The sequence below is a fragment of the Aythya ferina genome, assembly GCF_964211825.1.
Source record: "Aythya ferina genome assembly, chromosome: 5".
Classification (NCBI taxonomy): domain Eukaryota; kingdom Metazoa; phylum Chordata; class Aves; order Anseriformes; family Anatidae; genus Aythya; species Aythya ferina.
The window spans coordinates 61,314,929-61,329,363 of record NC_140301.1 but is presented as its reverse complement, the minus strand read 5'-3'; the positions used below and the strand labels follow the sequence as shown (position 1 = coordinate 61,329,363).

The 14,435-nt window shown below is 51.1% G+C and overlaps 1 protein-coding gene across 7 annotated transcripts in view; it reads left to right on the top strand.

Moving 5' to 3' along the window:
- Positions 1–800: 800 nt before the first annotated feature.
- The window catches only part of KTN1 (kinectin 1), a 72,355-nt gene continuing 58,720 nt past the window's right edge, over positions 801–14,435 (top strand). For 4 of the 7 annotated variants that reach the window (XM_084520964.1, XM_084520962.1, XM_084520961.1 and 1 more), the window contains exon 1: positions 802–895. The gene's annotated coding sequence lies outside the window, so the exon portion shown is untranslated. Of the gene's footprint in view, positions 896–14,435 lie in introns of all 7 variants that reach the window. The other 3 variants (XM_084520963.1, XM_084520959.1, XM_084520960.1) reach the window with 1 other exon arrangement.

Genomic DNA, 14,435 nt, shown 5'->3' with positions numbered 1-14,435 from the left:
GATGCCAAGGAGCAAGGTTTTGCCTTAAACTTGCACCTTGCAAGCGGGCGGCGTGGATGCTGCCAAAAAGAGTGAATTTCCCTGTGCACACAGGGCTGATTTATTCCCTGTTCACGTTTGGGGCTGTGACGTTGAAGGTGAGAGAAACCTGCTGTGTGAGCACTTTGGGACAGGCATACGTGAGGGTGAAGGAAAAGCCGGGACTTTCACAAGTCTGACCCCACAAAATCTCTGTAAGGTTTATGCTGACTGCAGCCCTGACACATCCTGGTGCATGCTGCGCGCAGGGCTGCTTCTTGGGGGGATTTACATTACAGATCCAGGTAATTTTGAGGCAATTATGATAAATTTAAGGTCAATGGGCTTATGTTGATAACTAAAGAGGAGCAAGAGGGCACAGCCAGCCTGCACACTAATGTGTTGGCCGCTCTCCACAAGCACCAAGGCTGAAGAGTGTCAGAGCCCAGCTTCCCCTGCACCTTCCCTGCTTTCCCCATCTGTAAAATGGGCACAAAAGGCCCTTTTTGGAGCTTGCTGTCCACAAAGTGGGAGGCCGTTTTGTGCCTTATGCCATCCCCAACCTGGGGGTGTCTGCGTGAGGGGATCTGCGTGAGGGGACCCTCAGCGCGCCCCACACGAGTGGGGGACCCCATGGGGGGGCAGTGGGATGCGTTTGGGGACCCGTAGGAGTGGAAGGGGAGCGGCGATGCCGCTCCTTTAACAGGAGGGGAGCCGGGAAATGCTGAGGACGTGCGGCACCGCCTCCTCCTCCTCCTCCTCCTCCTCCTCGTTCCCCGCCCGCTCCCTTCCTGCCAGCCAGCGCCGCGCAGGCACCGGCCCCGGCTCCACCGCCCCGGCTCAGGCCCGGCCCCGGCTCCACGGCCCCGGCCTGACGGTGAGTCCGGGGCTGGGGGGTGAGGAAGGGGGAACCCGGCCCCGGCTGCTCGGGGCTGGGAACATGGCCGGGGCCGGGCCCTGCCCGCGGCCTGCAGGGCGGGCCTAGGCCTCGGCAGGGGCTGCGGGGCAGGTGCGAGGCCGGGCTGAGGCCTCAGGGAGCCGGGGGGGGTTTGGGGTGTGACTGCGCCAGGGTGGGAGGGAAGGAGAGCGGTTATCTGGCCGGTTATCTGTCCGGCTGTCCTTCTGTCTGCCCGTCAGTGTTTGCACTAAATCACCGAGACCCACCCAGGGCTGTGGGTGCAGAGATTTGCCTCAAAAACCCGCTCCGGAGGTCGCCCCCCGTTTCCCTGCTGTGGTATCAGGCAAGGAAGCTGGAAGGGAGGCAGCCCTGTGGAGCCTGTTTTCCGTCAGGCATCCGAAATTATCCCCGCTGCAATGGTCCTTGGGGTGCTGATGACCCAGTGAGGTGCTTGGGGTGCTCCCCAGGCTCTCCCCCGTTGGTCCCAGCCATGGGTTTTGGGGCTGCCCCACAGCCCCGTGCTCCTCCTTTATGGCACTAATTCCAGCTGGGTAAAACGCTTTAATTAACTCGGTGCCTATTAGGAATAACGTAGTGTCAGGCCTGTTCCGCGTGAGGCGATTTTAAGTGCTACTTTCTAGCGATCTGCTTCTGGCTTCTCAGTTTAACCTTTTTTTCAAGGCTGTGCTGTTTGAGATTACAGACGGAAAAACCTCAGGAAAAGCATTTCTTGCTCTGTGGAAGCGAGTAGCGGGAGAGGAGTTGAGTTGATACTTTGCTGTAGTCATTTGCTGTTTAAAATCCTCTTTTTTTTCCCTTTCTTTTTAGTATCTCCGTTGCCGCCTCTGCCCAACAATGCCCATATGGTGTTTAGCAGACATAACTGACAGGTCCCATTTAACATCTCCTCATGTATGACAAGGCAGAAATCCCTGGCTAGAAACTCGGAGTGCTGGGGAAGCAAAGAGGGGTTTTTTGGTTTGTGCACTCCACATTCTTGTGGATACTTCTCTTACCCCTTCCCTGTGGGGCTGGCGAGTGTCCTGGTGCCTGCTTTGGGCTGGAAGCACCTCTGTGCTGTGCGGCCCTGCTGCCCGTAAGTGCGCTGTAATTCCCGTCCACGAGCAGGCTATGCAACTCGCTTTGCCACATATTTTTTCTCTTGCCTCATGTGCTGATGCTGCTTTCTGCGTACTGTGATTAAAATAACTTTTGTGTGTCGCTGCAGCGGGGAAACGTTGGGGTTTGGATGGAAATGCTAATGCTCTGTTAGAGTTATTACAGAAAAGCCTTTTTTTTGTTAGATTTTTTCCCCCCTTCCTTATCTAGCCAGTCTCAAGGAGATGCTTTCTGCTGTCAGAAATAGCAGGAGTAGGAGGATTTGAAGTATACAATTAGTTTTTAATTTGATCCTTTATACCCCGCTGTCATAAAACCCCTATTTCAGCTAAATTAGCTTGCTAATGACTTTGTTTCTCCAACACCTTAAAGGAAAAGGAAAGGCTTGATTAAGCCTGTGTAAAAACTGTGGTGCTACTTGGTTGAGTGTGGAACAGCGTTCACTTGCATCATCTTTCTGTCTGAGATGAGGTGATTCTGGCTCAAAATTGTCTAATCATTGTGTGAACATCAGTACTGTAAACCAAAGGGTTAACTGAATCCTTCAGGAACCAAAATTCCCTGTGAATTTCAGAGGTTATGGACCCAGATTAAGTGTGTTGCTGGCCGAGACCCTTACTCATAAGGACATGGGGGGAGAGGACATTTGTTTTATTTTAAGCATTGAGCTTGGTTGCTCCTAATCCCTTCCCCCTTTGCTGCCAAGACACCCACCTCTCGCCATCGACTGTGCTGAGAGCTTCAGCTCCCAAGTTTCATTCCCTGGCCGTGCCCAGATGATGTGCCTGGTAGGTCGAGTGCCATCCCCTGAAGTAGTCTGGGGGAGAAGAAACGAGATAAAATTGCAGGAGGAGGGTAATCCCTGCTATCTGCTCCAAAAATGGGGCCAGCAGGCAGCCGGGCACGAAGCTGGGAGCAGAAGAAAGCCCCTGATCGAGTTTAGTTTCTGAGTTTACAGCAAACATCCGTGTTGTGAGTGCCGCTCGTAACATAACTGCTTCTAAGGGGCAACGTGATCGGTTTATTCCTTGCCGCCGTCGCTGCAGGAAAGCTGCTCCAGAGCCTCCTCCAGGTCTCAGAACAATCACGGCGTTTCCAGCCTAACGTAGTTTATGGCCAGTTTGTATAATCTGTGTGTGTTCTAGCACTGCCGTTTGGTTTAAGCAGTTGTTTTCCCTCCCTGAGGTAATTAGAGGGAGCAGTTGTATCCCCTTGCAGCCACTTGTTTTGATAGGTTAAACAAGTCAAAGTCTTTATATCTCCTCCTGCTGTTCCCTCGGTGCTCTCCTCGTTTACTTTTACCATTCAAAACCTTTTTACTAGAAAAGGGAGCTCTACGGATCTCTGTTTATTTCTTAAGCTTCCTCCTCGGTTATGTTGGCAACTCAGCAGGACTGGACTGTTCTTCAAAATGAATGGTTTGGGGGCTCTGCTCCCTGTGCTAACCTCTCCAACTCCTTAATATTCTCCAGGTGAAGGCTTCAGACCCATGAGACAGGCAGGTGCTGGGCAAAATCCGTCCCAGGCAAATCAGCTCTTGCTAATGACTCTGCATAAACTATGGAGGTGAGAGACTGGAGAATTACCAGGCCGTGATGCTTGGGAAGCTGTTTCTCCTCTCGTTGTTATACAAGATGTCCAAAAGAATGAAACACACCATGCCTTTAAAAAAAAAAACAAACACAAAACACAACTATTTATTTATATTTTTAGAAGCTTAAATGCTTCTTCCTGTTCACGTGCCTGAACTACAGCTGGTTGCAGAGAGGTGGCTGCTCCTGAGCTTTGAAAGCTTTCCATTTCTCGCCAGAACGACGCCTTTACAGTAATTTTTATAAGATGCAGACTTGTTGACGCTTTCTGAAGGTTGTCTGTGCTCTCTGATTTGGGAACGCTTCTCTGCCTGCCAGTGCGGGCATTGTCTGAGCACGGGAGGCTTCCCCCCACGGCGCTTAATTGTGGCTTTTATTTCCAATTAGTTTGGAGCAGGAGCAGCAGCGGCTGCCTCGATACGTGCTGCGTGCTGAACCGGGCTCCTGCTTCTTCCTGCGAATCGAAGAGCCAGGATTTAGCAGCCCAGGGGGCTCGGAGAGCAGATCAAGGTGTTGCTGGATGAGGTGAGGCAGGGTGCAGGCATCTGCAATTGCTCCACAAGCTTTTTTTTTTCCCCACACGAGAACAGAAGCAGCTCCTGTCCCAGGTTCCCTGCCTCTGAGCTCGTCCTCTCCTGGTTGCTGCTACCGCCCGCGTGTGGGAGTGCTGCACCCTAATTAGATTATATTAGAATGAATAAGTGAATCTGAACAAATGAGCTTATGGGGGCACTGTCAGGTCAGCTGCGGCCCTAAAAATAGGTACTGAGCGCAGGACAGGCTTGGTGCAGCGTCTGTCGGTACAGCAAAATTGAATGGAGATTGCCTGTGAATGCAGAAATTCTGCTGCCTTGCTGTCTCTTTGGCCAGGGTGGCCAACTTTTGTTGGTCTGAGAAATGTCAAAAAGCCCTGAAATTTGGGCGTTCTTTAGTCGAAGCTTGGTGGGATGTCGGAAGGGGAAAACTATGGCTGTGGAAACTGTAATCGTCTGAGGTGCTAAAGAACGCAAATCTCATGATCCTTTTTAATGCTTCCTGGCTAACTAAAGGTGATTTTTTTAGTAAGGCTCTTATACTGTGAAAAACAGGAAAAAAGGAAGAGCTTTCTGCAGTAACCATGCCTGTGGAAGCTCTGGAAGGTTTCTTCTAACTCTTTCTAACAGAAATCTGAAGGATGTTGGTTCTATCAGATGCAAAAAAGTACTTCAGGAATGCCAAGCCTGAAATTTTGCTGTGCAATGTGCGGGGGAGGGACAGGAACAGCAAGGTGTGGGGTTAATCAGGAGGAAAATAACGACTTTCCTGCAGCTCTCCCCCTTGTTCTCTGTAACACGCTTTGTTTTCCTTGGTGCTCTGTGTCAAAATTCACAGCTCTACGTTCCTGTTACCGAACAGAAGTAGGTGAAGCTCCTTCCCCTTTTCTCCCCGAGAAGACTTACAAATAGCAGCTTCCTTTTCCAACTCAGCCTCATCCCGGCTTGCTCTGAGGCTGCGTTAGGACTCGGGGAAAGTATCTGTAAATTAGTGGTGGCGAGCTGCTCATTTCCTTGCCCTAATCAGCCCTGTTACAAGTAGCATTGCCCTCCGCCAGCGTTAGCAGCTAACTGCTGCTGCCACTGTCAGGCGTGCAGGGATTTCCGTGCTCCTGAGCTGCTGATCTAAAATTTAAGATTACAGGATGGGAAAAATGCCCCTTGCTAACCCTCCGGGAGGAGACGAAGCCTGCTGCCTGAGAGCTCCGCGCCCTCTTATGCCGTAGAATTGAGGATACAGAGCAAAACTTCTTGTTTTCTTCAAGGTGTAGCCGACTGAGGACTTGAGCATCGAGGAGGGCTTATTTTTTTTTTTATTGCTGTGTCAGGAGGAGGTGCCCAGCAAAACGTGAGTCCTCGTTTTCGGATCGCAGGTGTTAACCAGCGAGCTGACCTTCTCGGGCTGGCTGCTGGCTGGCTCGCTGAGCGTTTACTGGCTGACCTGGGGAGAATGACGCCTGCCTGCAGGATCCCCCGGGTGTTGAAGGCGTTTAAGGGCTGGCATATTTATGCCCGTGATTCATGGTGCTTCCAAAATCTCTCCAGCCCTCGTCCTGCGGAGGGGAAGTGAGCGGCCGTGTGCGTAGCCTCTCGCTTAGCGGTGCCACCCAGCAGAGCAGCGTGAGCTCAGCCTGCCTAATTTTGGGCTCATTCTTTCACTTCCAAATTCTTCCTGCTCAATTCTGCATTGCTGGCTGATAGCATTTACTCTCTCCCACGTGGACTTAGAGTGGGGTGTTTTATTTTGGGGGAGGGACAAACTTAGCACTTCCTGCTCCTTTTTGCGATGCTCAGAGGTGTCTTTTTGTCTCCCTGCGACCACATAGGAAGGAAGCTGTCGAGCTGAAGAGATAAAAAGCATCCTCTCCTCTAGCCCTCATCCAGCCACGGGGAAAAGCTGCCTCCCCTATGACAAGCAGTCCTGCTGCCGGCCCTCCCCGGGGGGGTGTTGCAGGGATGCTGCTGCTCGCAGGAAAATATGAGTGGCCTCGTAATCCATTTGCAAGTGCGTGGCTGTCGAGGCAGATGATGACTAAGCTCTTGCACAAGGTTCAGCTCTTTGGGGAGAGTGCCAGGATTGGACCAAATCATGACTGACTGATAAGGGAGCCTGTAACGCGAGGCAGCTGAGAATTGTGTTGTTCCTGGTATAATCTGACCACTGGCTATGACTTTTTTTTTTTCCCTCCCCTCCCCTCCCAGCCCGTTTGTTGGGGAGTTTTGAGTTGAAAAACCTTCATTCAGAGAGAACAACAACAACAAAAAAAAAGAGACCAACCCAGTTTGTCGGAGGAAGTGAGCAGCTCCCAAGCATCTCGTGGCGAGCGCCCGGTGGCAGAGGTATTTCAAGGCTCTGACTCAGCCCTGCTGCACGTCGGCTCTCCTCGTTTTCGGGTCGGGTGGATTTCTTCCTGCTGGGAGCCTGCCCTCTGCCCCCTCCGTACCGCTGCCAGCTCTCTGGGGCGTTTATCTGTGCGCCCTGGCATGTGAGGAGGGTGGAGGTGCCTCCCTTCCCATTTCACTGAAGGGAAAGCTGAGGCAGGTGCATGTTTTAAGCTGAAAATGAATCCCAGCGTGGCTTTTATTTGAGGATTATCTTTTTTTTTAATGGTACAAGGAGCACAGACCCACAGACAGGTTCGTGAGCCGGCTGCAGCATCGCTTCTGCCCTTCTCTGTCCCAGCTGAGAGCAGCATGAGGGCGATCCCCAGCCTCTCCAGGAGCAGCTCCAAACCTGAGAAATGCTCTGGGTTTAGCAGTGCTCTGGTAAAAGCCTCCACCGGGGCCAGGAGGGGCCTCTTCTGCCTTGTTTAACTCGATGTATGTGGGGAGGAGGGCTCAGCACATCCTTCTGCGGGACCAGGAGGTCTCTCAGTGGGTGTGATGCTGGGGAAAAACAGAGTTGGTGAGCAGCGTCCTGTGTCACACCTCCTGACCTTTGCTGCTGGGAGCAGGTGTGGCTTTGGCTGCTGATTTGATTTCTTGAAAGCTCTGCTGCTGCTTTGCATCACCTGCACCGCCTCGTTTTGTGTCCCCAGCACTGGTGGCCAAGGTCCTTCAAAGCCGCGCTTCTCCATGTTCAGACCGGGACCGGAGAGGAGGAGTTTGCCCTAAAAATGTTTGCTGAGAAGGTGTCCTCGCCAAGCGTGGACAAATAAAAAGCATTGTCCAGGTAGCAGCTGAAAATCCTGGGACTACAGAGTTTCAGGGAGGTTTTATGGAGGACGTGTTGGGGTTGTGTTGGGTGCTGTGGGCTTTCCAGGATCAGCTGCAGGGGAGCACTTCTGATCCTCGCTTGTTACCTCCACTTAAGGTCACTTCCCCGTCTACAGCCCTGCGCTGCACCGCTGCCAGGATTGGGTTGCCTGCTAAATTTAGTAAACCTCTTTACAGCTTAGTGTGTATGCAAAAATGGATTTTTTTTTCAAGCAGCTCCTAATGGGTTACAGCCTGCTACGAAGCGAGGCTGCCCCGGCACGGCAGGCAGAGCACCGGAGCAGTTGTGGGGTGAACAGGTAAACTTGTTTTCCCCACCTTGGTGTATTTCAGCACATGGATTTGGTGAGCTGAGGGTGACCTGAGGCACGATTACACCTTGCCTAATGCAGGCTGAGCCAGTTATGGGGTCACTGAGTTACTCAAAAGTTTTAAAACCTTGAGAAGGTTCTGGGGGAGGAGTTTCCCTGCCTCGACCCCCTGGCTTCCCCCCTTTTTTCCCTGCTGTTTGTGTGTCAAAGGAAGAATTTCTTGGCTTCTGGTGTGCCTATTTCTAAGGTGATTTCTTAATCTCCCCTCCCCGTTGCAGGCCACGGGAGCAAGAGAGGTGCAAGCTGAATTGCTTCCAATCGCTTACATCTGGGTGGTTGCAATGAAATGTTAAATCCTCGCATGCCAGAGGAGGAGCAGAGTGTGGGACAGTAAAGCGAGGGGAGGGGGAACCCAGGGAAGCATGAAAGAAATGACCTAAATTACTCCACATTCCTTCTGCTGAGCGTTTTTAGGTGCTTTTTAAAGCAACCTGCCATGGTCTTAACCCTATGCTTTAATGAAAGCTGCGGTTCAAATGTGGATGTGCTGCTTGTTTTGGGGGAGACAACTCAAGGATGTTGGGGTATTGATTTGAATTCAATACTCTGAAAACAACTAAATGTGTCTTTGAAGCCACTGTAAGAAACTTTTATTGGGCTCGCTGTTATGGCCACAAGTGGAGGCAGCCAGAAAGCCCTCTGAGATGCACTCTGCACGCATCTTTTGGGGAATTTGTTGTCACCAAGTCCCCGATGTTATGCTGAGTGTAGGATTAGGACCAGTAGGGCTGTCTGAGGGCTGCTCAGGGTGTGCTGGGCTCAGGGGAACGGCAGTGAGCCTCAGCACGGCTCACCTGGGGAACCAGCAGCTACAGGAGCAAAGTGGTTAACAAAAGCTCCTTCACAGCACAGCTCAGGTGTAATTAAACTGTGTTAGGAAACACTTTGGAGGAGCTGTGCTGGAGAGACTCGTATGCTGCCAGTGCTGTTTGCAGGGATTGCTTCTGAAGCCTCTTCTGCTCACCAGCCATCCTGAAACTTTTAGCTAATATTTCTAAGATTATCGACAGCATTAAAGGATGTAGCCTGGCTATGGAAGTACTTTCTTGTTTGCTGTGTAACGCCTTACTTCAGGATAAATTTGGAATTACAGCTTTGCCACTGCCTCGTATCTGATGTGGAAGTCTTGGTGATGGGATCCTGTTCATCCTTTGGGCAAATTCCTGCAAATTTCTGCTGGATCAAAGTCACCAGGTTGGTGCTGTAGGAAGTCCAGCAGCTGCTGTGGTCCAGGTTCTGTCCTGAGCGTATCTCCACCCATCCCCTGTGTTTGAAGGGTTTTATAAATGTAGCAAGAGCAGTGCTTTAACCCGGCAGTTGATTGTAAATGTAATGCACGTGTAATAAAATCCAACCCTCTCTTGCAGGTGTTGTTCTTAACAGTGTGACAGGGACTTAAAACCCCCTGATTGCTGCTGGCACAAGACTTGCATCATTCCCAACGTGTTCCCTGCGGTCCCAGGGCTCAGGTTTGCCCCGTAGCTGAGCGGCAGGAGCTGTGAGCAGCCGTGTGGCCAGGTGAATTCAACCACGGAGCTCTGCAGGGTGGCTGTAGGTACCCCACGGCCACGTCGAGCAGCTCGTTGTGTTGAGGGCTGAGTGCTTTTTTCCAACTTGCAATCAAAAATGCATTCATGGCTTAGTACGTGGTTGTTCCCATGCCAGCATTGTCCTCTGGCCTCAACCCCACCCTGCAAGGTACGAGCTGGAGGAAGCTGATGGGCTGGGTACGGCCCCTTTTTACTGGGGTGAGGAGTTCAGAGCAGGGGAACGCCACGAGAGCGAGCGGTGCCAGCTCGGCCACGGCTCCTTGGATCTTTTTTTTTGCCTCTTCCTGAACCATGACTAGGGTGGATAGCACAGAGGGCAAAAATAGCCGTGCTGATGGAGTGCTTACCCAGCTGTGTGGGCAGCAGAGGGGCACTACCGGGCTGGGGAGGCTGACAAACCCTACTTGGTAGCTGTGCACGTTGAGGAGATCTCTATTTATGATGCCTGTGTCAACCCAGAGGAACTTTGACTTCTCTATGGCAGGTCCGCGTTCCTCCTCTCGTCCAGCCTCAGCTGAAGTCGCCCTTTTACAATCCAGGGGTTGAGAACCTACTGTACGCCCCTGAGTGTTAAACCCTGGACTCATCTGAAAACTTTTTACCATTCTGAACTTCGTTCAAGCGATGGAAACTTTTTTCCCCAGTTTTTTCATTATGCTGTAAGTGGTGAGAAGGGCAAAAAATCTTCACTGCTGATTTTCTCTGCCTTTAGAGATGAAGAATTATGAAGACTTGAGCTGGAGATTTAGCCTGGGACTGAGGTATAGTGGTCTCGTTTCACGTGCTGCTTCGTGATGCTCTAATTTAGCTAAATCTGTGCCAGGTTTACAGTAAGTTTGATGCAGCAGTCACACTTGGTTTCCCTTTAGAGAAAACTGAAATCACTCAGCTGCTTCGCCATAATCTGGGCCATAAATAATAATATCTTCTAACTCGAGGTAGTTAGGAGAAACCACATGAAAGCAGCTGTATCTGATATGATTCACAATCACTTAGAAGCCTTGATTTCCCCGGGTGAGTTGTTCACAGCTCTCCTTTAACTTGTTGCCTCTTCCCAAGGCAGGGCAATCGGCCTGCTGCAGGAATCCAAACAGAGGGAGCATCGCTCTGCTGTCGCTTCTCCTCTCATCCTCTGCTGTTTAACAAAGGGATTGTTGAGTCACAGAAAGGTTAACGAAGCACTTTCTTTTTTGTCTGTGGTCCAGTCGCTTTGCAGAGCCGTGCCGAGCAGCAGACTGAACAGAAATAATGGGGAAATCTTGGTGGGGGAGTGACTGGGGCTGTCATTTTGCAACGCCAGGGTGAAGACCTGCTGCAGCTTCGTGCTTCCAGCTGCCCGTAGGGCGGCTGATGGCAAAGCTCGTTGCAGGAAGGTTAAATATCAATTTTCTCTGCGTCTTTTACATTTAAGTATCAGAGCTGGGGGCAGCTGAACCATCGCAGTTGGTCCGACAGTGGCTTCCCATTTAGGACTTGAAATGGTTTTTATTATAATGAGCCTTTTGGGCTTTGGCATCAGAAGAAGGGCGGATTGTAGTCCTTAATTACGAAACCGGGGAACAAATTGCGGTCGGACGGCCAGGCAGTGCTCCAGCAGCGTTTGTGCTGGGCCATCCCAGTGCACAAATGACCGTCGCGGGCTGTTGCTGAGCTGATTTTTTTGGGTTGCTTTAGGTAATGATTGGGAAGTTCTCGTTTTGAGTTCATCACAAGAGTCCTTCAGGCTCCTTGAGCAAACGCTGGGCAAATCTGTCCCCAAAAAGCCTCCAGTGGAGGCAGGGAGTGTGGGGAACGTAGCATGAAGAAGAAAAAAATTAAATAAAATTAAATCTTTCTGTATTGGGACACCGGTTTGCGCAGGTGCTGTGGCAAAATAACCACGAGGGAAGGTTTGAAGGCGGGGTGCTTTGGTGCAGCCCGGCACCTTCGCCTCGTCCCTTCTCAGCCACCTTCCTGCGGGGCTCCCCCTGCCCTTGCAGCCAGCTCAGGTCCCCAAATCGCCGAGGCATTTGCTGTGCAGCAGCAGGTGGGTATAAACGTATTTCACATCGCTGTGCACCAAAGCAGGGCCCCAGGTGGGTGTTTGGGTTGTGCAGGACGGAGGGAGGTGGAAAATCCAAAACTCCTCCGCTGGCCCGAGGCTCGCTTCGTTTTTTTTTTTCCTCTTCCCTAGAGCTGCCGAGGCTACGTGGTGGCTGGCATACGCATGGGAGCGCATTCTCCTGTTGGGAATGTTAAAAATACACGCTACAATTTTCCCTTTCCACATACCAAAATATATTAATGTGCTGGTGCTTTGATTAGTCATTTCCTTTTTCCTTTGTTCCTCTTGCAACGGGGCAGAGGACTGCAGGCACATGCTTGAGTGAAATCTTTGTATGGTTAGGAAATCTTGTGCTGAATGGATTCTCCTGGGCTAATACCTGCCTTGGCAGAGGATGATTTCTGCTCTCGTCCATCAAACGCATGCTTAAAAACAAGTCTGGATGAAGTTGTTTTTAACGGGATTCACACTAAAAACGTCTTTTGACTTATTTTTATAGGGAAAAGAAATTCTAGGATGAACCAAGTTGATACTTTTTGCTAGGAATGTGATTTATTCTCGCAGGAAAATGGTGTTGGGTTGGGTTTTTAGAGGAAAACTTGCAGATTGGCTCGTTGTCTGCCTCCTATCCCGTTGCCTCCCCCTCCCCACGTTCACCGTGGGTGGAAGCTTTGCAAAAAGCCCTAATGGGACACTGTTAGGGTGTACACAGCTGGACTGTGGGACTGCCCTGGCAGTCCTGTGCCTTTGGGGCGTGGAGGTACGAAGGTTAATCAATTCTGCATTGCCCCGAGCCGCCTGCCAGCCCTTCAAGGTCAGAGCCTTTCAGCTTCTCAGTTGTCCCCGCTGCTCGCAGGATTTCTTTTCTGGTGCTTTGGCGAGGAATTTGGCGAAAGGCTGTGCTGCTGGAGACGTGCAGGACATGTGGTAGGTTTAAAATGGCATTTCTTGTGCTTCTGGAGGGATCCTAGGGAGCAGGCGAACACATCACTGACCGAGCTGGCTGAGGGCTGGGTTAGGAAGCCGCTTGGAGAAGCAAGCAGCAAACGAGGACAATTTAGTGCAGGTATGTGCAAACTTCAGCAATGCGTCCCCAAAACTAACTGCTGCTATGTAGAGCTTCCTCGTTAGCAATCTGTCGTGGTTTTCCTGTCTCTGAGGACGTCTGCTCTGCCCTGGCTTCAAACCGAAGGCTGGTTTGTGCCTCCCAGGAGCATAAAATCAGAGAATATCCCAAGTTGGAAGGGACCCATAAGGAAGGATCATCAAGTTCAACTCCTGGCATCACTCAGCAGGCACGGGCTGCAGTGCTGTGACCACGAGGAGCTCGTCCCAGCCAGAAACTGGGGTGCAGGAGGCTCTGCTGGGACGTGGCAGCCTGATGGAGAGGCCGATAACACGCTTGGGGCTTTTCCTTGACTGGTTGCAGCTCTGGTGTATAAAAAACCTGTTTTGTTTTTTAAATGAGCCTCCCAGTTCTTGGATTCCATTCATAGTTTCACAGCAATCTGCAGAGGGGGAAAAAAAAAAAAAAAAAAAAGCTGGGCTAAGGCCTTTTCCTCTTTTGTTTCTGTCTCCTTCTCTTCCATTTATTTTTTTTTAAATATAAACAAGAGAATATAATAGAGAAATGTATGTTTGTGTAGCCGTATTTACTGTATACACTGGAAAGGGGAAAAGCTTTGGTTCCAGCTGTTGTTCTTTGTAGCTCACTGTGAAAGCACGAGTGGAATTTGAGTACTGAGAAGCTGCTGCTTGTACCTGCACTGCTGTCCTTGTGGAGGTTGAGTTGTGCCTGGAGATGATAGGGGTGTAGCAAACCCAAATTCATCAGAAGAGCTGCCTTCCTGGCTGAGCATTCCCCTGCCTTTTTTTTTTTGGCAGAGCTGTGCTCCAGGGCTGCCTGTGCAGCCCAGGTGAGAGCAGGCTGGGAACAGGGAGTCAGACACCTATTTATTCACCAGGCAGATAGCAAAAGGCCTTTCTTGGGGCTCATAGTGGCTTTAACATGTGGAAGTGGCTTGTACAGACCATGATGAACTTCCCAGGTGATTAACCACAATAAAACCAGGTGTGGCCTGGTTCTTGCCTCCCATCCAGACACATAATTTGGGTGTCTCTGCCTTGCTGACCTCCAAATCCCGGCTGAAACCTGTGCCTGGCTCGCGCTGCTGGGCAGCTTGGGGCTGCAGGGGACCCCTGGATGTTGAGCAGCCACATGGCACGCAAAGCTGCTCTTCAGGCTGGTAATCCAACCTCAGCCAGCTATTAATCTGCTAGCTTTGTCTCTTATTTTTAGGAGGTAATCCTGCTATGGCCTTGCGTGATGTGCCAGCACCAGAGAAAAGGCAACGCCACGGCTCGGTGTTCCTGCAGAGTTACAAAGCCACTTCATGGTGGCTGCCCATTGCAAATCAGCTGAGCAGCGCCGTGGTGAGAAGAGCGAGGTTTATTTTCGAGCAAATCGGTATTTTGAGAGCGTTAGAAATGCAAACTTGAGCATTTCCTATAATGTGGTTAAAAGATGCAGCTGGTCCGTGGGGCTGAGCGGTGCGCGGCCGGCTCCCCTTGCCTTAACATCAGCAGAACAGCTCCTGCTGCTGCATTCGTGTGGCTGTTTTTTTTATTTTCTTTTGCTGTTAAGCCTTACTTTCTGATGTAACACGACAGACAGAGAGCGAGAGACACAGCAGGGGATATTTTGGCTGTTGGGAGCTCCTTGCTGTAGTGACCTTGGCGGCTATCGCTGCCGGCGGACCAAATCGGAGTCTGTTAATCTCCACTTGCAGGTTTCTCCGTCTGCGCGATTGCAGTGAGTATTTTTCCTCCTTAGCTTGAGAAGTTTCACTTCCCAGTTCCCCATACAGAGATGTGAGCAAGAAAATTAAGAGCTGGCGAGGATCTGGTCCTGGCTTGCAGCAGAAGGAAACGCGTGCCTCAAATCCTGCCTGCTCGTGCTGGGTGTGCACAGCTCAGCTCAGGCGGTGGGCACAGCACGTCCCGGCAGGAGCTGGGAGGGAAGGGAGCCTCAGGGGCTCCCTGGAAGCAGTGATGGGAAGAGGCAGACGTGCTGGGTGATGCCCAGAGCCTGCTC